At 47.4% G+C, this 24,174-nt stretch overlaps 1 long non-coding RNA gene across 1 annotated transcript; it reads right to left on the bottom strand.

Moving 5' to 3' along the window:
* Positions 1-58: 58 nt before the first annotated feature.
* Positions 59-24,135, bottom strand: LOC101671954. The gene is made up of 3 exons (XR_001180897.2): positions 23,645-24,135; positions 982-1,194; positions 59-541 (listed from the first exon to the last, which is right to left on the bottom strand). It is a non-coding gene; the product is annotated as an uncharacterized LOC101671954 (long non-coding RNA).
* Positions 24,136-24,174: the final 39 nt, after the last annotated feature.

The raw sequence follows: 24,174 nt of genomic DNA, 5'->3' as shown, positions 1-24,174 counted from the left end.
ACAGCACCAAAGCCAAAACCTTGGTCTCTCTACGCAATGACCTTTACGTGCCCACAACTGTGTTCCCTTTTAATGTTTTATTTAGAAATAGGTTCAGAGGAAGGAGCAATAGTATGTACAAGGAGACCCCCATACCCTTCACCTGGTTTCCCCTACAGTAACATTTTGCAAAACCATAGAACAGCACAAATTGTCTATTGCAATTACGATTTTGCTTCCCCATGTTAGAGTCCCCAGTTTTGAGATCATTGCTTTAAGCATTTCTTGTCTGCTGTTTTGAAATAGCTCTTGGATTTCCTTCCCTCCCCGCATTTCCTCATCAACGCAGATTGGCTCAGCATCACCTCTCACTTCTCTTGACCAGTCAGCATGTTGACGAAAGCCTCTCCAGGTCAGAAACACTGTCTTCCCTTTACACGCCCCCCGGCAATGCAGCCTCGTTCCTGTCCGAAGCAGCAGCGATGGGACTGGGATGGCTGGGAGGTGGCTGGGTGGGTCTCGAGCTGGTCTTGCAATATGGCGGAGGGGAACAGATTTTTTCCTTGGGAGGGTAGGAGCACAGGTGTTAGGGCAAAGGTCAGAGTTCACTCTACGGCTCCCCTGTCCTAGCCTCTTTGGCCTCTGCTTCACCACGTCTGGTGCACCCCCCCCCACCCGTATATGCTGTTGACAAGCCAGACACGTGGAAGGATCTTTATAAAATCTAAACCCAGCAATATCCTCCTGCAGAAAGCTCTCCTCTTTGTTCAACCAAAACAACGACCTATACCACAGCACCGGTTCCTCCACCCCGCGCCCCTCTAACCTTGTCTCCTGCCACTCTGCCCCACTCAGCCCAGATCCTGGCTGTCGTTCCGTCCCCCACTTTACCAGCACCCAACTTAGGGTGTTCTGCCCAGCAGTGAGAAAAGAGACTCTGATGTTTTCCTGGGGAGACCTAGAGTCTGTCCTCAAGAAGACACGAGATGTAATTCCCAGTACCTGGAGCTCTGGCGGGGATGTGCTGATGAATGTTTATCAGTGGCCTCTCCAGGGGCGCCCAGACAGGCCACTGCAGTGTAGTCCTGCTGTGTAGTAGTGTTGGCTGATTTTCATGGTGTCCGTGTTTCCACCAGGGCTAATTTCGAGCTCCAAGGTGACATCACTGAATGTGGAGTTGAATGGAAAACATGGTTGGCTCCCGAAAGTTTGGTCCTGCACACCACACATAAAGGACATACCCATAAACAATTTCTCAATAAGAAATTGGTATCCTATTCATAGAAAACGTCTGAAGGAAGTAAAAGAGATTCTTAGAAAGCTTTAAGCACTTGTGTGGGGGAAAGTTACTGTGGGAAAAGTAAAGACGTTTGCAAAGTATATAATCTCCTATCTTTAGTTTTCCCAGAGATTTCTTTTCCAAGTAATATCAGTATTACAGTTGATTAAAAGTTTGAGACATTAATAGGGTCTCCTACTCTTGAGGCATCCAGACATTTGCTTGGTGGGAATTAGCTGCCAGGTCAGGGTTGTCACCATTGCCTCATGACCTACCACAAAAGAAAATGAGTTATTCCGGTAACTGATCTCTCAGGGGAGCTGTTCTCCATCATAAGTTTACTTACTGAGTTGACATTGAGGAAATGTAATAGGCCTCTTGATTAGAAATAAGATAGCCCCAATGATCAATATCAACCATGACGTAATTTAGTTGACTTTAATTTACTAAATTCTTGTTTGGATTGAAACACACACACACACACACACACACACACACACACACTATCTCAGTGGGATTTGCAAATGAAATAGAATCGTCTTAAATTGCTTAGAGCCTAGTTGGGGGTAAAAGAGAGAAATATATGAAATCAGTTCACTCAACAGCAATAGGAATTGGGCCATCTGCAAATGTGTTGAAGGGGTCCAGAAAACAAGAGGGCAAGGGCAAGAGTTTTCAAAGGTGAATGTGGTAGGGTTGCTAGAGGGGAGTTGGGTGGAGGATGACCATTAAGGAGGGCACTTGACACAATGAGCACAGGTATTATATGCAACTGATGGATCACCATCTCTCAGATGTGACCAGTGGTGTTACTTACCACTTGCTCAGAACATATGTTTCAGGCTTAGTGCAAGGTGTCCTTGTGTTCTCCCAGTAGCTAAGGAGTAGGTGCTAGCAAACCCATTTTTACATTAGGGATATTGAGATTTAGAAAGCAAATTATTTAACTTGCTCTAATAGCTTTGCTGTATAACAAGTAACTCCAGAATTCAGTGGCTAAAACAGCCAAGTATTTACTTAGGTCATGATCCTATAGGTGATCTGTTGGAGCTGGGCATCTCATTCACGACTAAGTTCAGCTGTATCCAGGTCAACTTTGTTGATCTTGCCTTGGCTTTCTCATCTGTCTGGAGCCTCAGATGAGACAGCTGAGCTCTGCTCCATGTGATTTCTTGTTCTCCAGTTAACTAGCCTTGGCTGATTCATAGCATTTGGCAAGGTCTTGCAAAAACTAGTAGGTACAGGCAAGGCCTCTCAAGGCTCAGGTTCAAAACTGTCACATTGGTAAGTCCGCCATATTCTACTGGCCAAAGCCAGACCAATGCCAGACCAGAGCCAAGAGGTGGGGGGGAAAAGACTCCATGTCTTGATGGAAGTTGCTGCAAAGTGACTCAAGAGGTTGGAGAATTGTGGCCTTTTTGTGATTCACCATGCTTGGCTGAAAAATGACAAAACTACAGTGGACAGAGAATTCAGACCCGCGTTGGAGTGAGACTGTGCTCGTCTCATAAAGCTATCCTAGAATCCAACCACTTCCTCTATTTTCCTTTACGTGGCCACACCCCTGGCTTACCACCGCGCCATCGCCAGCCTCCTCTGATGGCACACTCCTAACGCCAACCGACTCGGATGCCCAGCTTTGTCCCTTTCCCAGGTGTCCCCTCAGAATCTATCCTTGCCAGAAGTGATCTTTCTCCCCATTCATCTCTCTTCGTCTCTGACAACCTGGTTTCGATTTTCATCTCTGCAAAGCTGCCTGTGGCAGAGACTTGTACCCGTGCCCTAGCGATCTGCCCTTTTCGGGTTTGTCCTTGCTTTCCTTTTGCCTTATATCCTAGAACCCCTTCCACCCAAGCTTGCGGTGCGCGCCAGGTTACAGAACCCATTCCCCAGCCTCCCCTGCAACTTTGTGTGGTGATTTTTAAAAAATGTTACAACTGGGGCGCCTGGGTGGCTCAATTGGTGAAGCGTTACCTTTGGCTCAGGTCGTGATCCCAGGGTCTAGGGGTCAGGCTCCCTACTTGGTGGGGAGCCTGATTCTGCCTCTCCCACTGCGGCTCCCCCTGCTTGTGCGCTCTCTCAGATAAAATCTTTTTTAAAAGTTACCACTTCTTGATAACCCCTCCGATAAAAAGGTGAAGAAGTCTCATCCCCATGAACGGGGCCAGCCATAGTGATTCCACTTCTAAGAAAAAGAATGTGGTGGAGGGGATACCCCCAGAGTTTGTAAGGCCAGGTCCTAGAAGGTGACACCTCTTCACCTGCTCTTCCTCTTGGGACACACAGCTTCGGAGCTCTGAGCGGCCATGACACCGAGCTAGCCAAGCCCCACAGGTACAGTCCCCCAACTGGTTTGTCTTCTCAGCATCAACATGTGGGTGTGTCTTCAGATTACTCCAGCCACTGGCATGATGCAAAATCCACTTCCTCCCTCTCCAGACCCATCAAAGCCTTGTTCAGGCATCTTGAGGCCCAGGATCTTGTTATGTAGATTAAGTTCTGGTGTGACTGCGGCTCTTGGGTATGGTTCCTCAAGGACAGCTCGTTAACACGGACTGGAAGAGCTGTGTGCTAGGGAGAGAAGTTTCCTGTCCTCCAGAAGCTAACTGCTGCCGAGAAGCTCATTCACAAAGGGGAAAACCAGAGGGGGATGCAGCAGTCACAAGTCTGTGGCATTTGTGGAAAAAGGAGGCTGACTCAGGAACCCAGGGGGAAGGATTCCCTGCTAGTGGAACGGAGTCCCAGCTCAGCTGGAGTTCAGAACTGTGTGAAGGACAGACATAAATCATGTGGGCCAGGGGACTGACTGGCTCAAACATATCCACAAATCTCGTGGACAGTCCTCCCATGAAAAGGTGGAGTCTGATTCTCCTCCCCTCCGAAGAGCTAGAGTGTGACGGGAGGGCGACCATGGGGCTCCCCAAGCTAGGTCATGCAGGGGACACCAGAGCATCTGCGAAGCTCTCGGGACGTGCTTTTGGAGCCCTGTGGCCACTGTGCCCAAGAGACTGTATGGAGAAGCTAGGTAGAGACAGATGCCAGATGGGTCTCAGCTGGGCCAACCCCCAGCTCTTTGAGTCTTTCCAACGTCTACCACGAGACATCGAATGGTGAGCCTACAGCTCATTCCAGCCCACAGCCTGCAAGGCGACTCGCTGACACCAAAGGGGACAGAGCTCCTGAGCTTCCCACCCAGCCAGTGAGCCAGAAAAACCAATAAAAGTATGAGGAATGGATGAGATTTAAACCTGTCACTATTGGGGCATCTCGGTGGCTTAGTCACGGACACATCTGCCTTCTGTTCAGGGGACAGAGGCCCTAATGGCATCAGGCTCCCTGCTCCACAAGGTCGGCTTCTCCTCCTTCCCCTCCCCCGCCCGTGCTTGCTCTCGCTCATGCGCGCTCTTTATAAACTAAATAAAATCTTTAAGAAGAAGAACCATCACTATTTCCAGGTCATGTGATGAAGCTCTTAGTTTAACAACTGATCATGTTGGATTTCCTATTAGAATTATTTGATTAGAATCAAGGTCACTAGATAAAAAGCAAATGCATTTCCATATAGCCACAGCAGCCAAAAAATATGTCCTACAATGTTACCAAAAACATTTAATATCTAAGAGAAAAATATCAAGAAATATTGTGTCCTCTGATGCCAAAGCTCGGGACATGTCCTTTACGCTACACTTCGAGTTGAAACGTAAGTTGATCTGCAAAAGCATCTGGAATAAGGTGAAGCAGGAAGCACAAGGATACAAGTATCAGCTAATCATTAAAAACAAAAACATGCTGGCGATACAGGGAAATGGGCTTATGACCCAGTTTATTTTTCATACAGGTGAGGAAGCTAAAAGACTCATAACTTTCAGTTTCACGGTCCTTTCTCTTAAACGAAGCTGAACTTAAAACACAGAAGAAATCTTCTAAAATAAATACGTCCCTCCACGACAAAGTGAAAGTTCCATTTCTTGGTTAGCGGAGAGCTCCTGCTTGCAAGGTTCATTCTGTATTTTAACCATCTGGCCTATCTGCTGCTTGGGAGAAACATGAATTTTTTAAAAGTAAATTTCTGTGGCCCTTCAACCAGAACATGCTACCTAGAATCACCCATGTGAGAAGCTGATGCCTGCCATTAAGGCCACTTCTCCTTCCGCGGGGTCCGCACAAATGACTGTCATCCAGGCCTCCGCTTAAATGTCACCTCTCCAGAAAGGCTTTTCCTCACCACCAAATGTAAAATAGCTGGTCTTTGCTGCGTCACCATGTTCTAAGCAGCACTCAATAATATTTCTTGTCTAGTTTCTATTGTAGGTCTTCCTCAATTAGGAGGTAATCTCAGGGGCATCTGGGTAGCTCAGTCAGTTAAACATCTGACTCTTGATTTCAGCTCAGATCATGATCTCAGGGTCATAAGATCGAGCTCCATGTCAGGCTCCATGCTGAGCGTGGAGCCTCCTTGGGATTCTCTCTGTCTTCCCCTCCCCCCACTCGTGTAATAAACAAACAAATAAATAACATAAAATCTAAAAAAAAAAAAACTAGACTCTGTGAGAACAGATCTTTTTGTATTTGTCACTCTTAACCAGACCATGTCTGAATATGGTGGATAGATAGTAATTCTTTCTTTTTTAAAGATTTATTTTAGAGAACATGTGTAAGTGCGGAGAGGGGCAGAGGTTAGAGCGGGGGTCCTCAAGCAGACTCCCCACAGAGCACGGAGCCCGATGCAAGACTGGATCCCAGGACCCGGAGATCAGGACCTGAACTAAAACCAAGAGTCAGATGCTTAACCGACTGAGCCATCGGACGCCCCTCAGCAATTAATTCTTAATCAGGTGGAAGCATCTAAATTGTAACTTTCAATTTGGGGGCTGCCCCAGGCGAGACTCCCCAGAGACGAGAGCCCAGGGCAGAGGTTAACCGCCAGAGCTGTGGGAAGTGCAGCGCCAGGGCAGAGAGGATAGGGAACGAGGCAGAGAAGGATGGGAAGCAAAGTCACGTACTGCCACGCGGGCCACGGCTTCCCACGAGCCACCAGGAGACCCTGCAGCTGCTCAGCAGGCATGTGGTCACGAGGGATGTCTCTGCACCAGTTGTAGAGGGAAATCCTGCCTCAGAGCAGCCCTCCAAGAGAAGGAAGAAAAGGCATTTCCTGGGTTGGTCCTATCTCCTGTTGCCCCATGTGGGGAGTCCGTCCTCTCCCATTTCCCTGTCATCTGGCGCCTTTCAAAGCCACATGGAAGCCATACCCGACACTGTGGCAGGCTGAAAGATGGTCACACCCTAATCGCCAGGACCTGTGTTACCTTGTATGGCAAAAGAAACTCTGCAGATTTGATTACACAGAGGGTTTTGAGATTATCCCTGTGGGTCCAGTGTAATCATAAGTCCTTGTAAGATGGAGGCATGAGATCGATCGGAGTCAGTGGTAGAAGATGTGACAGAAGTCAGAGGTTGAAGTGGTCGCAGTGCAGTGAGAAGGGGCCATAGGCCAAGGCATGCAGGCCACCTCCAGGAGCCAGGTGATGCATGGACTGGATTCTCCCTTGGAACCTTCCAGAGCAACCAGCCCTGCTGACGCCTTGGTCTTAGCCCTGTGAGTCTCACTTCAGACTGCTGACCTCCTGAACTGTAAGAAAATAAACTTACATTGTTGTAAACTACTGAGTTAGTGGTAACTTGTTACAGCAGCAACAGGAAATGGATACACACACAAAGACAAGGGGAACATTTCCTTAAACTCTGTAGCGGGAGGGTGGAGAGACCCCCCACACACACACACCCAAGATGAGTAAGGCCAGAGAACCTGAGGTACATAAGATGTACCCAATACAAGGACCTCTATGACTACTTATATTAAGAAGCTAAGGACTGAGAAAATGTGTTGATTGTATTAACATTGTCTTTTATTATACTTCATTCTCAGTTATGAATAACTACCCAGCTCTGAAAAACATCCCTGCGCCTCATAGATGACTTTTTTTTTTTTTTTAAGATTGTATTTATTTATTTGAGAGAGACAGAGAGCACACAAATGGTGGGGAGGGGCAGAGGGAGAGGGAGAAGCAGGCTCCCCGCTGAGCATGAAGCCCAAGGCAGGGCTCGATCCCAGGACCCTCAGATCATGACCTGAACCAAAGGCAGATGCTTAACCAACTGAGCCACCCAGGCATCCCCCGGATGACTTTTATATATGCCACATAACCTATACTCCAAATCAGACCACCACACAGCTTCAAATCTGGTAAAAATCCATTCATACAGAAGCTATTTTATGTAGATTTGATGTAGAAGGGATAGAGAGCACAGCAGGTATTAGGGTAAAAGCTGCCTTAGCAAATACCTACATTTCAAATTACCTACCATTATTTTATTTTATTGTTTTAGAGAGAGAACACGCATAAGTGGTGGGGAGGGGCAGAGGGAGAAAGAGCCTCTCAAGCAGGCGCCACGCTCAGCACAGCCCAGCACAGGACTCAGGCTTATGACCTTGAGATCATGACTGGAGACGAAATCTAGAGTCAGATACTTAACCGACTGAGCCTCAATTGCTCCTCAATTACCCACCATTATCAAAGATGACTTTTCGCTTCCTGGTGGGTGTAACGTTAGCAGGGTGCCGGATCCGCTCCTATGGGTGTCCTGACAGAGGCTCTGCCTTCTTCAACATTTATCTTCCAAGGTTGCCATATGCCCAAACAAAGTGGCAGACAGGGAGCAGCTGACTGGATAGAATGTTCACCTTTTAATCTCCTCAGCTGGAAGTGATGTCCCATGGCGTCACTTCTATGGGGGCGGGGCGCGGGTGCTGGGAAATGCAGCTCCAGGCTGGACAACTACCTTTTCCGTTACACTCTGCACTATGGAAGGGGAGAATGAAACTCTAGTGGACCGCTGGCTGTCCCTTGGCCAAGAAGTATTCATGTGGACACTTTCCCCCCAGCATGGAAGACTCTTCTCCCAGTCAAAAAAGAACATTCAAGGGAATTAACTCAAAACCGTGTTAGTTACTGCACTTCTGGGGGCAAACCAGATGAGTAGCCAACAAGAGACAGTGCAATCTGTACAGCTGAAAGAGGTCAAGGATCAATGACCAGGAGACTGAGGGCTCACCACCTCTAAGTCCTTGCCTGGTGTCCAAGTCCACTGGTTGAAGGCAAGACCGTGTCTCCAGCCCCCTGCAACACCACACAAGTATACGTGGTCTGATCTCCCAGTCCTTCACCAAAGGGTAACTGAATTCTGAGAAATACCCAAGCATTTTGATGACTGTTGAACAGGTCTTAATAGACCTCAACACCTAGGGACACTAATCATCATCAGGGCCCTCTTTTAGGGTCCAGGAATATTGGGGCTAGGTCATAAATGAACGCCTGGTCCAGATCAACTCACAATGGGTCCACTAGGTCTGTAGCCCCATCTGGAGGTCATTTTCCTAGACTGCAAATATATGCTGGAACTAGAAACGCTTGGTAGTTGAACAACCTCACCTTGGTTCCTTGGCTTAGGGTAAGAATACCATAGTGTAGACATCGAGGAGAATGCTCTGAAATGAATCCCCTCAATAAAAAAGATAGTGAATCAAAACTGATATGACATCCCGGGAGGAATGGCAAGTGTCACTCCTGTGTCGGCAAAGTCAACCAAGTAGTTAGTCCCAGTTGCAGCTGCCATGCCAGATCCAATCTTGTTACTGGTTCAGAAGAGCTTGGTCTTAGCACATGCTCTGTACCACATCACATTCATTCTTCCTTGGAATCCTATTTTTTTTTCCATTAATTTCAAGTAAACATAAATTAGAATGTTCAATTTTGTCTGAAGATATACGGGATATGTAGAATGAGATTTATTTCTCCAAAGAGAGCTACATAATTAAAGCTTAATAAATATTACCTATAATAATAGGGCTGTCTGGGTGGCTCAGGTGGTTAAGTGTCTGACTCTTGATTTCGGCATAAGTCACGATCTCAGGATCCTGAGATCGAGCCCCACGTTGGGCTCCCCATTCAGCTGGGAGTCTGCTTCTTGTCCCCTTCTCTCCCTCTGTCCCTCCTCCTGCCCCTGCTCGTGCTCATGTTCACACGCATGCGTGCTCTCTCTCTCTCAAATAAATAAATAAATCTTACATAAATATTACCTATAATAATAAATTATTCATTTAGTACTTATTTGGCAAACTCAGTAACTCGGAACACGGCCAAGCATCTGTAGAGAAGCAATACGTGGCTTCGTGTGAGTAAGTAGCAATGGCTAAGTCCATGCGAGGTGTGCGGACTCTGCTTCTGCTTGAAGTTGCTCTGAGGAGCTTCCCTTCCCTTTCACCGCCAAGACAGGTGCCTTCCTCTCCCCCAGCCCCAGCCTGTGCTCTCTGCAGCTCATAGTCCTGCAAACCACCCATAATCCGTCTCTTCTTTACGTTCCACCGTCCAGCTCTAACTCAGAGCTGAGTGTCCCCTGCAACCCTCTCAAGTGAGGACTGTTTGGTCCCCAGCTCTGTACCACTGGACCTACTACGCAGTAACTCTGACCTTGGTACTGGTCTCGAAATGGTCTGGAAAGACCATTTCTCTTCCTTCCTTGACGACATCCTCAGGATCTTTAGGGCGATGCTGTCGGACCGTACCATCCACACTCCCTCCTCCTCCAAGTGTCCGACTGATTTTTCTCAGCACCATTATTCTGCAGACTTCCTCCCCATAAACAATCCATCCAGGGCCCTGGCTTCTTGCTTCTTTGACCTCACGTTCTCTTCCCCTTCTATACTCTAGCCTCCACTGACTCCTTTCTACCTCTTTTCAGCATTCTCCTGCGAGGAGCACTTACTTCTCCAATGGTTACCTCATTGGGCCCTCCCAACCATGAGGCCACCATTTCTTTCAATACTGTCACTACACTCGTGCCTTCAGCATCTCTGGCCCATCACTCAAATCTTTCACTTACAGACACCCTCATATCTCCCTCTTCTCCTCCTGTCCTGAAAAACCTCATCCACGATAACCCCGATTCTCTAAGTCTGTATTTGAGCAGCTGAATGTTGCTGGAGAAACTCCCAAACATGCTGACTCTCACTTTAAGCTTAGGAGGCTTTTCAGAGGCCGGCCTCTCACATCCTCCCTTCCCTGGCGAACTGTCCCATGTTCCAAGGCCACTATCTCAAAATTCCTCTCTTTTTCAACTTCCTATCACTATTCTTCCCATCCCCCCAACTTCTTATTTCATTGTGAAAACCCAAGGAGAAGCAGAAAACACCGCAGCTTCTACCATATCTTCCCAATTGATCCCATGAGTTCCTTTGGTTTTTGTGTCATTTAGATGCTGACCTTCTCTCCCTGCTCATGGTTTTTATATCTGGTTTCCTCCTTGTCTGCTCATGGACCTGTATTAGGCATATAAAGGACAGTATGTCCAAGAAACGAGTCCTCTCCCTAGAGAGAATTTTCTCTCGCAAAAGCTTCCCTATCTCTACAGGGGTTAGATGCCATCTATAATTCTTCTCTGTCCCAACAGCTTACATCTGATCAATTAGCAATCCCTGTGGGCTGGACGTCCCAGATGTATTCCAAATCCAATCATTTCTCACCAAGTCCACCACCGTCAGTATCTCTGTGACAAGGGCAGTAATCGCTAATAGATCTCCTAGCTCCATGCTTGTCTCTTCACCAGTGACCGATCTTTACGAGATGAAAACCGAACATCACGCAACATCTTCATTGATTTTCTACCACCTTTTAGAACAAAATCTCAATCATGCACGGCCTGCTGGGCCCTTCGTGATGCCTCCCTGCCTTCCTCTCCTCTCTCACCTGATCTCCCTCACTCTGCTCTTCTCGTCTTAGCCTTCTTGTACCGTGGGTGGGTCCAGCTACTTCTGGCTTCATGGTCCTCATGAGCACATGCCATCCCCTTTGTCTGGCGTGTCCTTGCCTCCAGAAATCCACATGACTGGCAGCCTTCCTTCATTTAAGTCTGCTCAAAAGTCGCTTCTCTCACCTCCCCGTCTCTTGCAAAGCACTTCCCCTTTTCATTCTGTTCCCTTTTTCTGTGCTGTGCCCTGTGTTAAAGATTATTATGTTAATGGTCTTCATGCTCTCGTGCTGTTGCCTCTTCTGTGACTCTGGGCTTAGCCATGTGACTTGCTTTGGCCACCAGGACATTTGAAAATGTGATCCAAACAGAGGCTTGCTAAGGGTTTGCACGTCAAGGGATGCCTTCATGGAACTCCAGCTGCCAAGTGAAGTAGTGTGAAGCCTGCTTGCCCAAGAGGCCACATGGAGGACAACTGAGACACATCTGCTGACAGCCCCAGCCAATGGCCATCCAGCATCTTCTAACTGGTGGCAAATGCATTAAGTGAAGCCAGCAGCGCCATGTGGATCTGAGACGCGCGGTTCCAGCTGATCTTTCCCCAACTGCCCGCCCGTGGAACATGAGCAGATCAAAGTTGTTTTAGGCCAGCAAGCTTGGGATGGTTTCTTATCTACAGCAGGCAATGATACATATCCTAACCTAGAATGTTATGTATATAAGCCTATTTGCTCACTGTCTGCCAAGCCTTCCAAAATGTAAGCTCTATGATAGGAACATTACCTTGAGTACACTGTGGTCCTCCAGCCTAGAACAGTCTAGTCACAGAGACACACAGAGGACAAGTGTTGTTGAATGAGCAGTCTCTTGAGGAGGAGCCGCATCTGGTCCTCTGGCTTCCACTAACATCTCCAAATATGGCCCATGAGAAAGATCTGTTTCCATGGGGCACCTGGCTGGCTCCACTGGAAGAGCATATGACTCTTGATCTCAGGGTTGTAAATTCAAACCCAGTGTGGGGTGTGAGATTATTAAAAAATAACATCTTACAAAAAAAAAAAGATTGATCTCCTGTCTTCAAATTGACCACTAGCCCTCACCAATGGAAATTCAGCATCTTCTAAATTCATGGAGGGTTTTTCCTCTCCAAATTTGTCCCCAGCTTTTCCCTTCTATTTCATAATTCAGTAATGGCACAATGGTGATGACAATTTTAGTGTCAAGTTGGCTACAGCATGGTGCCCATTTATTTATTTATTTGTCAAACACCTGTCTAGATGTTGCTGTAAAGTTATTTTTTAGATGTGATTCACATTTAATCAGTAGACTGAGAAAAGCACATTACTCTCCATAATATGGGTGAGCCTCACCCAATCAGTTGAAGGGTTTAACAGAAAAGACCAAAGTCCCTTGACCGGAAAAAGTTCTGTCTCCAGACTGTCTGCAGACTCCAGACTACAACATAAACTCCTGTCAGAATTTCCAGCCTCAAGCCTACCGGGGAGGTTTGGGACTTGCCTGTACACACAATTGTGGGAGCCAATTCTTTAAATCCCTCCTCCCCATCTACACAACACACACACACACACACACATCATTGGTTCTATTTCTCTGGAGAACCCTTATACTGGGCTTATCTTTGACAATCTCTTCTCCCTCATTTCCCAACAACCATTTGGTCACCTAAGCCTGACTGGTACAGTGTATGGAGTGCCTCCTGTGGCTACCCTATCTCTGCCCCCATGTCCCTTGTCTTGGTTTAGACTCTCAGCACCTCTCACCCAGACTATTATAAAAGCCTGCTAACTGGTCTATCTGCCTCATCTCCTTCCCATCAGCATGCTGTTTGCCTGCCAGAGTTACCTGTCTGAGAATCTAATCATGACATCACCTCCAGAGCCTCCAGTCACCTACAGAATATGGTGCAAACTCCTCAATGTAACACGAAAGCTTTTTATCAACAAGCTCAAGTTCTGTTCCCAGCTCCGTAGCTCTCACTCATCTCTAAAGCTACTAAATTCCAGTTATATTTAGCACCTGTAGATCCTCAAACGTGTCATGTTCATATTTTCATGCTTTTGCACATTTTAAGTTTTCTTTTCATTTGGGGGGAGAGAGAGAGAGAGAATGTGTGTGTGTGTGTGTGTGTGTGTGTGTGTGTGTGTGTGTGAAGGGGCAGAGGGAGAAGGAGAGAGAGCGTCTTAAGCAGGCCCTCTGCTGAGTGGAGCTTGATCTCCTGGGGCTTGTAAGATCTTGTGGGGCTTGATCTCATGACCCTGAGATCATGACCGGAGCTGAAAGCAAGAATTAGATGCTTAACTGACTGAACCACCCAGGCGCCCTGTATTTGCGCACGGAATTCTATCTACTTGGAATGCCTACCAATTTGTTTTGAAAACATTCCAACCTGCTCTTTAAGTTCTAACTTAGATACACTGTTTGTCCTTAAGCTGTCCCTGGATGCTTGTCATAATATTCAGACAATGATAATGATTTTTTCATTAGTCTTATTGTCTTGAAATTAATGTATGTGTTTGTATTTCTCAAAGACAAGAAGGCCTTTGATGGGAGGGACTGTGTATAATAATGGACACTATCGATAGTAATAGTAACAGTAATAATTAGAATTCTTGTCCTGGTCTTCCGTTTAGTTCATAAGAGCCACTCAAAAGATGTTTGCTGCGTCGATTTTTGTGTGTTAGATTTTAAGCCCTTTGAAGGCAGAAACCGTATTGTTCATCTTTCTATTATTCTTGGTGCTTCTCATAGGATCCTGTACACAGTACAAGGACCAAGTACACAGTACGGTGTACATAGTATACAGACTTAGTACCTAGTACATAGGCTTTTGTGCAATATGAAACTGAATTAAAGAAAACCGAACATCACAACAAACACTTAATTTCCTGTTGCTACACTATGTCCCTCAGCCCTGGATTCCCGCACGTGGGCTCATCACAGAGATTTTAAGTCAAGCAAGACTTTGTGGAAAGGAGAAATCACTGAAGGTCACAGTCTTGGGGAAAAAGAAAGAGAAGGGGACTGTCCTTTTTAAAAATAACTATAAGAACTTTCTCTATTTCTTGTTTTCTCAGTCTTCTAAAAAAACATTTTTTTTTCTTTTGACAATTTTCAAAGCCACAAGTTGAAAGAGCAGTACGACGAACAGCCGGATCCCCCTCACACAGACTCACCAACATCTTGCCACACCTGTTTCCCCCTCTCTCTATATATATACACACAACACTTCCTTTTGCTGAAAGCAAATGGCTGCTGTCATGGTATGTCACCCCTAAACACTGCATGTGGCATCACTCAGAAGGAAGACCTTCTCTTACATCGTCCTAACACCAGTGTCATAGCTAAGAAGAACAGTATTAATTCAACCAATCATCTAGCATAGACTCTGGACTCAAATTACCCTAATTTTCCCTCCAAATGTCCTTGATAGTGTTTTGTTTTGTTTTGTTTTTTGACCCAGAATCCCATCAAATTTCACGCATTGCTTTGGCTGTTATTATCTCTCCTCCTCAAAGTGTTCCTGTCTTTTATTTTTTTCTTAACATTTTCTTTATTTATTTGACAGACAGAGATCACAAGTAGGTGGAGAGGCAGGCAGAGAGAGAGGAGGAAGCAGGCTGCCCGCTGAGCAGAGAGCCCGATGCAGGGCTTGATCCCAGGACCTGGGATCATAACCGGAGCCAAAGGCAGAGGCTTTAACCCACTGAGCCACCCAGGCGCCCCTCCTGTCTTCTTGATATCAAACACTTGAAGATTCAGGGCAACTGACCTATAGAATGTAAGACACAGTTTTGTTAGGATTTGATTTGGGCCAAATCTTTCCGGCAAGTTCTGTTGTGTTCCTCCCACAGCATCAGGCCAGGGGACCCATAAAGTCAAACGGTCCCACTCCTGGAGATGCCAAGTGTGAGGAGATGCCGATACGGTGGTGATCTCTCCAAGGCAAAGACCTGCTTTATAATTAATAACTAAACTGTCAATCGTGTACGTCCTTCTCCCTTAGGTTTCCCCAGTGGGTCAATGACGACCATTGCTTTAACCGCTGATTGAGAGTTAACAAAATGGTACTTGACTAGATCTAGAGTCTATACTTATTAACTCATCTCTTGCAAAGCAGAGCTTCCCACCCACCCTTTTTGAGTATCATTACAGAGTCATGAATTTTTTTTTTTAACTCAATATAATCATTTAGCAGGATTTATTTTTTGTTCCTCAGTTTCCCAGATTTGGTAAGAGGGATCCCATTCAAAGCAGCCTTCTGTGTCCTTTTAACATAGATTTTTAAATAGCCTTTGAATACGTCTTGCTTTCTGGCACACAGTAGTGCCTAACTCAGACCTAGTATCAGCCCATTCTCTAAGGAGCCTCAGCTCTTTTCTGACAGGAAGTACAAAACAACACCTAGTCTGTAAGTGAGCTCACTGCCATGGGGTGTCATGGATTCTAGGCTCTTTCTGTGGAATAGCTAGAAAATCACATCATCAACTCACATTTACCGATAGATCCAATTCAGGTCTTCCCCTTCTCTGTTCTTTGGCTTTCACTGAAAAGCCTCATCAGTTTCTAATACGAGTAACACAGCTCTAGGCCATCTGGATTTGAAAGAGAAGGGTGGACAAGGCTGCTCTGGTCCAGACAGGCACCCAGTGATGGAGCTTGAGCAGGCGTGGCAGCCCTGAGACCGGAGAACGAGGTATATGGACATGGGGAGCATTTAAGAAGAAGCGTTCTCAGCCAACTGTTGAAAGACTGGAGATGGATGGGGAGTCCATACAATGATTCAGCCAAATCAAGACACTTTTTGAGAAAGAAAGCAAAGTGATATTAATAACCTTGCTAGTCAGCAGGCATAAACCAGCCTGGTCGTGAGCTAACCTGACACATGGTTATTTCAACAGAGGGAATAAAGGAAAAGACCGGAATCAAAACTTACTCTGGGATTTCCTGCCTTCGGGGCTGGCTGTGGCTTACTGCAGTTAACAAGGCATTTGTACGTGCTATTTCCAGTTCCAGAGTGGTGGTAGGTGGGTGGTGGGCCCGTCTTTGTGAGCTCTACTTGTCCTTCCCAACAAGGCTTATGAGGAATCAGACACAGTGAAGGTACAGACTTAAGTTACAAGGCGTGGGACCAGGGTGCTCTCTGGAACCCACTGGGGTGGACATTACTTGTTTTTGTTTTTGTTTTTAATTTGAGAGAGAGAGAGAGCAAGACAGCACAAGCTGGGGGAAGCAGCAGAGGGAGAAGCAGACTCCCCTCTGAACAGAAAGCCCGACATGGGCTCAGTTCTAGGACCCTGGGATCATGAGCCAAAGACAGATGCTTAACTGACTGAGCCACGCAGGCACCCCTGGGGTGAACATTCCTGAAAAAAGAGCCTCTCCCCTCCAATTCTGTCACCTTTCTTCCTTTTAGGGCAAGACCACGAACCACCTCATCCACGGGAGAGCAAACAGTCTATAGGTACATTGGATGCTAGCAGGAACAGAGGTTCTTTGAGAAATCCAGCTGCCCAGCACCAGGGGAATTTGAGGGTCCATAGGAAGCTGGCTTTGGAAGCAGAGGCCAATGAGTCTGTGGGACCCTGAGTTGACATGTATCTTTTCCCTGGAGAAAGGAGAAATGCCTTTGGTCCTAGCCAGACCCTTGTCCAGGCAATTCAGAGTATGCCTCCAAAGCTATTTTGGGGGTAGTGCTGGTTTAGGGCAAGGGAAGGGGGCAGGAGAGTGCAAATGGGATACGGAGAAACCATCAAGTTTCAATGAACTGGTCTGCAAGCAAATATACTAAACTCCGAACTGTATTAAATATAATCTTAGACTCCTTTGATGGTTCAGAAAGCACATGAGTCTCGTAAAGCTTCAGGGTCCCCAGAAACACCCCTGGCTGTGCAGTAAATGCCCAGCTGTGCCCACTTCTCCATGGTCTAAAGGATACAGGTGACACGGGCCTCCTGTGTATTCTCAGTGCAGCCTGGGCCACTGTCCCAGCCTCCAGGTTTTGTGCCCAATTTCTAATGAACTAAAATTAGTAACAGGTGACAAGCCAAAAACACATTTTGAAGGGATGTCTGTAAGATGTGACTCTCCTAGCTCTTTCATTACATCCCACGAATCTAATTTTAGCTTAGAGAATACCCCTGGGGACTGCAGGCCTGATTTGCAGACCTGGGTTTAAAGTCAATCACTCCTCAGGTTTGCTTTGATAATGGACCTTGAGCTGGTGTGCTGGGACCTCAGGGGACTGGGGTTTTGAGTCTACCATTTTCTTGGTAAGAACAACAGAAAGAAACCCACGATCTTCCAGAACTCCCCATTGCTCACAGGACTTCCCATAAACTTGGAGAACTGGTCCTCAAAGCTCCCCTCCATCTGATCCGTTTATCCAAAAGTCTCAACATATCCTCTGTCCCACGAAGGTGACTCGCTCTGGGCAGGTGCCTCTGAACTCCTCTTGGACTTTATTTTCCCGCTGATCATTCCCTCTGCCTGGCTCTACCTCTTGGTCAGGACCCCTGCTGCTCCCTGAGTTATAGACCTCTGTAGCTGGCGCCCTACCTGGCCCAGATGAACCTCCTCCTCTTTTTCCTCCTCCTCCTCTGCTCCTCACCTTAGTGAATGATAAGGAAGAAGTTTCTTCCAGTGGTTCTGCCAGGATTTATTTAATCCACTGTCCGGAGACAGCTTTTTAATACACAAACCAAAGGGGGAGGAGCAAGATGGTGGAGGAGTAGGAGACCTAAATATCACCGGGTCCAGGAGTTCGACTAGACAGCTATCAAACCCTTCTGAACACCTGCAAACTCGACAGGAGACAGAAGAGCAGCAATTCTAGGAAAAGAAAAGCGACCACTTTCTGGAAGGTAGAATGTGCAGAGACGTGAATCCAAGGCGAAGGGAAAACAGAACTGGCGGGGGGTGGCGGGGGGGGGGCGGGCTCCTGGCAAGCCGTGGAGCAGCAGAGCACAAAATCGGAACTTTTACAAGTCTGCTCCACTGAGGGACGTCGCTCCAGAGGCTAAACGGGGGGTCAAGCCCTCATGGGGACAGTGTGGTCTCAGCACCCATGGGGTCACAGGAAGACCGGGGTGTCTGAGTGTGGCAGAGCTCTCAAGCATCGGAGAGGGGAGACTGGCTGCAGAGAGAGAGCCAAGGAGGGGCTCTCAGCTCAGGCTTACCTTAAACCATGATCCAAGGCACAGCAGGGCCACTGCTTTTAGGGTCGGGACCCCACAAGTGGCAGGTCCAGGGAGACCCCTTCCTTCCTCCTCCAGGAGGATTGGCATGGGTGTGGACTGCAGGAATCTGCTGAGGTTGGAGACTCCAATTGGGCCCATGTGCCAGAGATAGAAACGTTTGGTCACAGGTGGGGGGAGCACGGCCAGAGACCAGGAAGATGGGAGTGACTGACTGCTTTTCTCTGAGGGTGCACTGAGGATTGGGGCCTTGAGCTCTTGGCTCCTCGAGGCCAGAGATTGGGAGGCCGCCATCTTCATTCCCGTCCTCCAAAGCTCTACAGAAAGCATTCAGGGAACAAAAGCTCCCGAGAATGAACCTGAGCAGCTTACTTAGCCCAGCCCCTGGCAAGGGCGGTACAATCCCGACTCATGCAAAGACATTTGTGAATCACTACAACAGCCCCCCTCCCCCGAAAATCAGCAAGAACATCCAGCCAAGACCAAGTTTACCAATCAATAAGAACTGTGGAACTCCAGAGCTAGGGGAAAGCAACACATAGAATTCATGGCTTTTTCCCCACAATTCTTGGTCTTCCAAAGTTAAATTAAAAAAAATTTTTTTTCTTACTCTATTTTTAAAATTTTTCCTGTGATCAATGTGATACATTAATAAAAGAAAGCACAATAACCATATGATTCTCTCAATAGATGCTAAAAAAGCATTTGACAAAGTACAGCATCCTTTCTTGATCAAAACTCTTCACAGTGTAGGAATAGAGGGCACATACCTCAATATCATCAAAACCATCTATGGTCAACTAATCTTTGAGAAAGCAGGAATGTCCAATGGAAAAAGACAGTCTCTTCAACAAATGGTATTGGGAAAATTGGACAGCCATATGCAGAAGAATGAAACTGGACCGTTTCCCTATACCAATAGACTCAAAATGGATGAAAGACCTCAATGTGAGACAGGAATCCATCAAAATCCTTGAGGAGAACACAGGCAGCAACCTCTTTGACCTCAGCCACAGCAACTTCTTCCTAGAAACATCACCAAAGGCAAGGGAAGCAAGGGCAAAAATGAACTATTAGGACTTCCTCAAGGTAAAATGCTTTTGCACAGTTAAGGAAACAGTCAACAAAACCAAAAGACATCCGAAAGAATGAGAGAAGACATTTGCAGATGACATAACAGATAAAGAGTTAGTATCTAAAACCTATAAAGAACTTATAAAACTCAATTTCCAAAGAACAAATAATCCAATCAAGAAATGGGCAGAAGACATGAATGGACATTTCTGCAAAGAAGACATCCAAATGGCCAACAGACACATGAAAAAGTGCTCCACATCACTCGGCATCAGGGAAATACCAGTTAAAACCACAGCGAGATACCACCTCACACCAGTCAGAATGGCTAAAATTAACTGGTCAGGAAACAACAGGAGTTGGCAAGGATGCGGAGAAAGGGGAACCCTCCTACACTGTTGGTGGGAATGCAAGCTGGTGCAGCTACTCTGGAAAACAGCATGGAGGTTCCTCAAAAAGCTGAAAATAGAGCTGCCCTATGACCCAGGAATTGCAGTACAGGGTATTTACCCTAAAGATACAAACGTAGTGATCCTAAGGGGCACGGTACCCGAATGTTTATAGCAGCAATGTCCACAATAGTCAAACAATGGAAAGAACCTAGATGTCCATCAACAGATGAATGGATAAAGATGTGGTGTGTGTATATATACAAAGGAATACTATGCAGACATCACAAAAACCAAAATCTTGACATTTGCAACAATGTGGCTAGAACTAAAATTAGCATAATACTAAAACTAGTATTATGCTAAGCAAAATAAGTCAATCAGAAAAAGACAATTATCATATGATCTCACTGATATCATTTGAGAAGCAGCGTGGGGGGCTGTGGGGGGGGCAGGGAGGGAAAAAATGAAACAAGATGGGACCAGGGAGGGAGACAAACCATGAGAGACTCTTAATCTCAGGAAAGAAACTGAGGGTTGCTGGGGGGGCGGGAGGGAGGGAGCGGGTGGCTGGGCGAGGGACACGGGCAGGGTATGCGCTATGGTGAGTGCTGTGACGTGTGTAAGCCTGATGATTCAGGGACCGGTACCCCTGAAGCAAATAAGACATTACATGTTAATAAAGAAATAAAAATAAATAAAACCACAAACCAAGCCATTTCACCTTCCTGCTGAGAGCCCACCAATGACCCCAAACCACAGACTGCTTAGCAGCACCCAGGAGGAGGCCCTTTTGAGCAACTACCAGCTCATCCCACTCTGGGCTCAAGCTCAGAGCAGCTCATGGCTTCCCCACCGGGGCAGGCTGGCTACTCTTCTGCCTTCAGGCTGTGCATATACCACACCCCCCACACTCCTTCACCTGATCACCTTCTTCAGGTTCCCTTGCCCATGACCTAGAGCCAGGAGGGAAATAAGCAGCCTTGTTTGTCTTACTGTAAGCCCACAACCAGCCTTTAATGAATGTTTAATGATCAATAAATGAAGAAACAAGGAACGCATGATACAAAATTGCAACAAGGTAGAATCAGGACCATGGTGGGTGGGGGAGGAGGGTGGGGTGGGGGATACAAGAAGAGGTTGCAGACCAGGATGAGGGTTCGCAACTTTGGCAGCTTCCCAGGTAAAATCTGAACACCTCCCTCCCCCATCCCCCCATCCAGAGAGGGCAAGGAGAGACCAAAGGAGGCAGGCCACTCCAGAGTGGTAGGTAGCAAGCTGAATAAGCAAGGGAACTTACAGACAGGGCTTGTCTTGGGCAAGATCTCCACACCAGCCAGCTAGAATCTTAAGTTTATAGAGAGGCGATAAGCAACAATACTTTACTCTCTCAAGACCGTATCCTTGAAACTGCTCCCTCTGTGGGAACCACAGCTACAAAACAGACATTCCAAGAACAGGGGAAGGGGTAAGGAGCCTCCAGTTGTCCAGGTCCCTCTTAAGGGTCAACCGGCAGTCATGTGCTCTCGATGATTTCCCCCAACATAGGACCAGAGCTGGTGTGTGGACTTGGGTGTGACCGCCAGCCTAGTGGGAAGGGGCTGGAAGATAATCTCCTGCAGTCATCCTTGCCGATTGGGTGTCATGAAAAGTCAATAGTAACTTTTCAGGATATACTCTTGTCATAGGACCTCAGTTCTCTTTAACCATTCTGAAGCCTTAAAAACCTCTTTTGTGTAATATCCGGGCCAATCCCTAAACTAGGTGCCCCAACTGGTGTATGGATGGCCACCATCTTGGTGCGAGGTTGTTCATCTTGGGAAAGCACCACCCTGACAGGATGTTTGTCAAATGGAGATGATTCTAGTTTGGACATTCCAATTCTTAAAAGCACAACAGTTGGCCCAAAGGAGAGATACCCAATTCCTTCTACAAGTTGGGCCTTGGAAACTGGGTCTGAGCTTCTTTTCCATTTCCTGCATGACGCTACTGTGGTGTGATGTTCCCGTTTATCTGGGCTTAGAGATAACGATCTAGTTCTCTTGGCTCAGCAGTAAGGAGATGCAAGAAAATTAGAAATAAGGGATAGAGGATATGGTGAGAATGAGAAGGTAAAATGGCTCCGACAAAATTATCAGCACTAAAACATTACGTGCGGGACTAATAATCGAATGTGTGTATACGGCTCTCTCATGTGGGAGTCACGGACCTACCGTGGGCTTCTAACAGAAAACCTTTTAAGGAAAATAAAAGCACTACTGGGCATTTCCATCTCATTCTAAAGCTTAGCTCAATGTTGTCTATGTTGCCTTCTGGAGTGAGATTTAATTATTTGCCATTTTTCTCTCCTATTACAAGCTTACTAGCTACTGTTGGAAGAGAAAGGTGAGCGGACTCACATAGCTATGGGTAGGGATAAAGACAAGAGATAATCTCTCTTAAGTAGAGATATAACGTGTTGCGAACCGTATTTGGCAACTGAAGTTTAGCTTTTATGGTTCTTCTTGTCTATACACTTTCCTACTTCCATAGACACTGACGATAATAATTAGAATTCAGGGGGAGAGGAAGGAACATGAAGAATCTTGCAAACATGTCACTAGAAGCACATTCACGCTGGTGTGGACAATGGGAAGGACCTGGTTCCTCACCGCCTCTGCCCGCATTCTCCAGTCCAGCTGCAGAATCTAGTGAAAATGGTAGACTTTTGCACCGCTAGGGGCTGTCTCCAAACCTAAACCAAGTCCAGATGACACAGTAAAGCCCCTTAGATCTTTCAGAAGCTTCTGCAGTAGGGCCATGGGAAGGAACCAACACCTGGGAAAAGAGTCTTTATTTTACAGAAACAAAACAAAACAAAACAAAACAAACGTGTATTGTTTCCACGTGCTTTTCCGATGCCTCCCTGGCCACTTTCTATGAGGTGGTCAGATTCTCCTCAGGGGAACATCGCACACGCTAGAGACCCAGCTCTGCCTCCAGGATCCCCCGACCCCCCGACCCCCCGCCCCGCAAACCCCGAACTTACTACCACTAGTGGATCATTCAGGGCCTTGGAGGTCTGCGGCAAATACCCACAAGGAGCTGCGCATGCCCGTTGTGTAACTCCACACCCCTCGCGTTGCTCTCCCAACAGAAATTATTGGCGGCTCCTCCAAACCACCACTTTACTTCCCTCCTCAAAATTCATGCCAGATGCCATCATTACCAAACGCCTTCTGAAACCTGACGCTTCCACTCTTTCCCTAATTTGGGTGATTTAAGTTAAGACTCTTGGAACAGACCAATTATTTCCATGACAGCGGTGATCACGTTGTAATCAGCCCCTCCTTGGACTGTGAGCTTCCTGTGGGTGGAAGCCGTATCCACTGGGCTTAGCAAAGCATTTGGGCGCGTAGTAGGTGTGCAGGAAACCTTCCAGTGAACTCTAGGAACATAGTCCATACGGCCAAGTGCACACGTCTGCAATGCCCACATCAATGAATTTTCAAATGTGTGTACACAGAGGCATAAACCCATAATGACCACCCAGGTGAGCATTACAGCGCATTCCCCAGAGGCTCCCTTGAAACAACAGGCTTTAATTGCTCTGGGAATGAGCCCCATCCAGCTCGTGAAAGACGAAAGCAGGCCGGTTGCCAGTACGACATCCAAGAGGCTTGCAGGAGCCCGAATTCATTGCAGGTAGAATGCTCGGGGTGGGGGCAGGGGCATTTTGTTCTAGAGAAAAGTTAAGAACAGGATTAAAGGCTAGAACATTTTTTTTTAAAATGCAAATAGTGAAAAGTGAGCACAGCAATTATCCTTCTTCCCTCCCCCTCACGCTCATCCAGAAAAACGAGGGCCAGGGAGGCCCGGTGTGGGCGGGCTCAGGATTCCCTGCCACCCCCACACGGTCGCCTTACCCACGTCCTGATGGCTGTTGGGACTCGGAGACCAGAGTGACTCAGAAGTAACCATGGTCAAGGCTTGCCAACGCTTCCTCGCCACGCGCAGCGCGTCGGGTCTCCTGGGCTCGCGCTCACCTGCACCTCCCGCGGCCCAGCGCGCACCGGGGAGCGGCCGCCTCTGCCCGCAGGTCGGCGAGGGGAAGCGCCCTCCCCAGCGCAGCGGCCTGACGCTCCTTAATTGACCCAAGCGTTTTTTCCCTTCGTTTCTCAATCCAGCGTTTAGAGCATCACGTTACTCGCAGAGGACGGAAGACCTCTGCTGCGGTGGCCCAGGCGGCCCCCGAAATCCGCTGCCAGCGGGAGGGGCGTCCGCTACTGGCGGACGCGCGAGCGGGGCCCCCGGCCGCGGAAAATGAAGATGCGCGGTTGACCCGGCCCGGGCCGGGGCGAGGCCATCGAGGGGGCGCGCGCTCCCCGGGACGCCGCCCAGCCCCTCGGCGCCCGGCGCCCCGCCCCTGCGCGAACTTGGCCGCACCCACTTCCCC

Source organism: Mustela putorius, unplaced genomic scaffold, assembly GCF_011764305.1.
Source record: "Mustela putorius furo isolate JIRA1106 unplaced genomic scaffold, ASM1176430v1.1 tig00000589_pilon_pilon_pilon, whole genome shotgun sequence".
NCBI lineage: Eukaryota > Metazoa > Chordata > Mammalia > Carnivora > Mustelidae > Mustela > Mustela putorius.
This window is presented reverse-complemented; position numbering and strand designations above follow the sequence as displayed.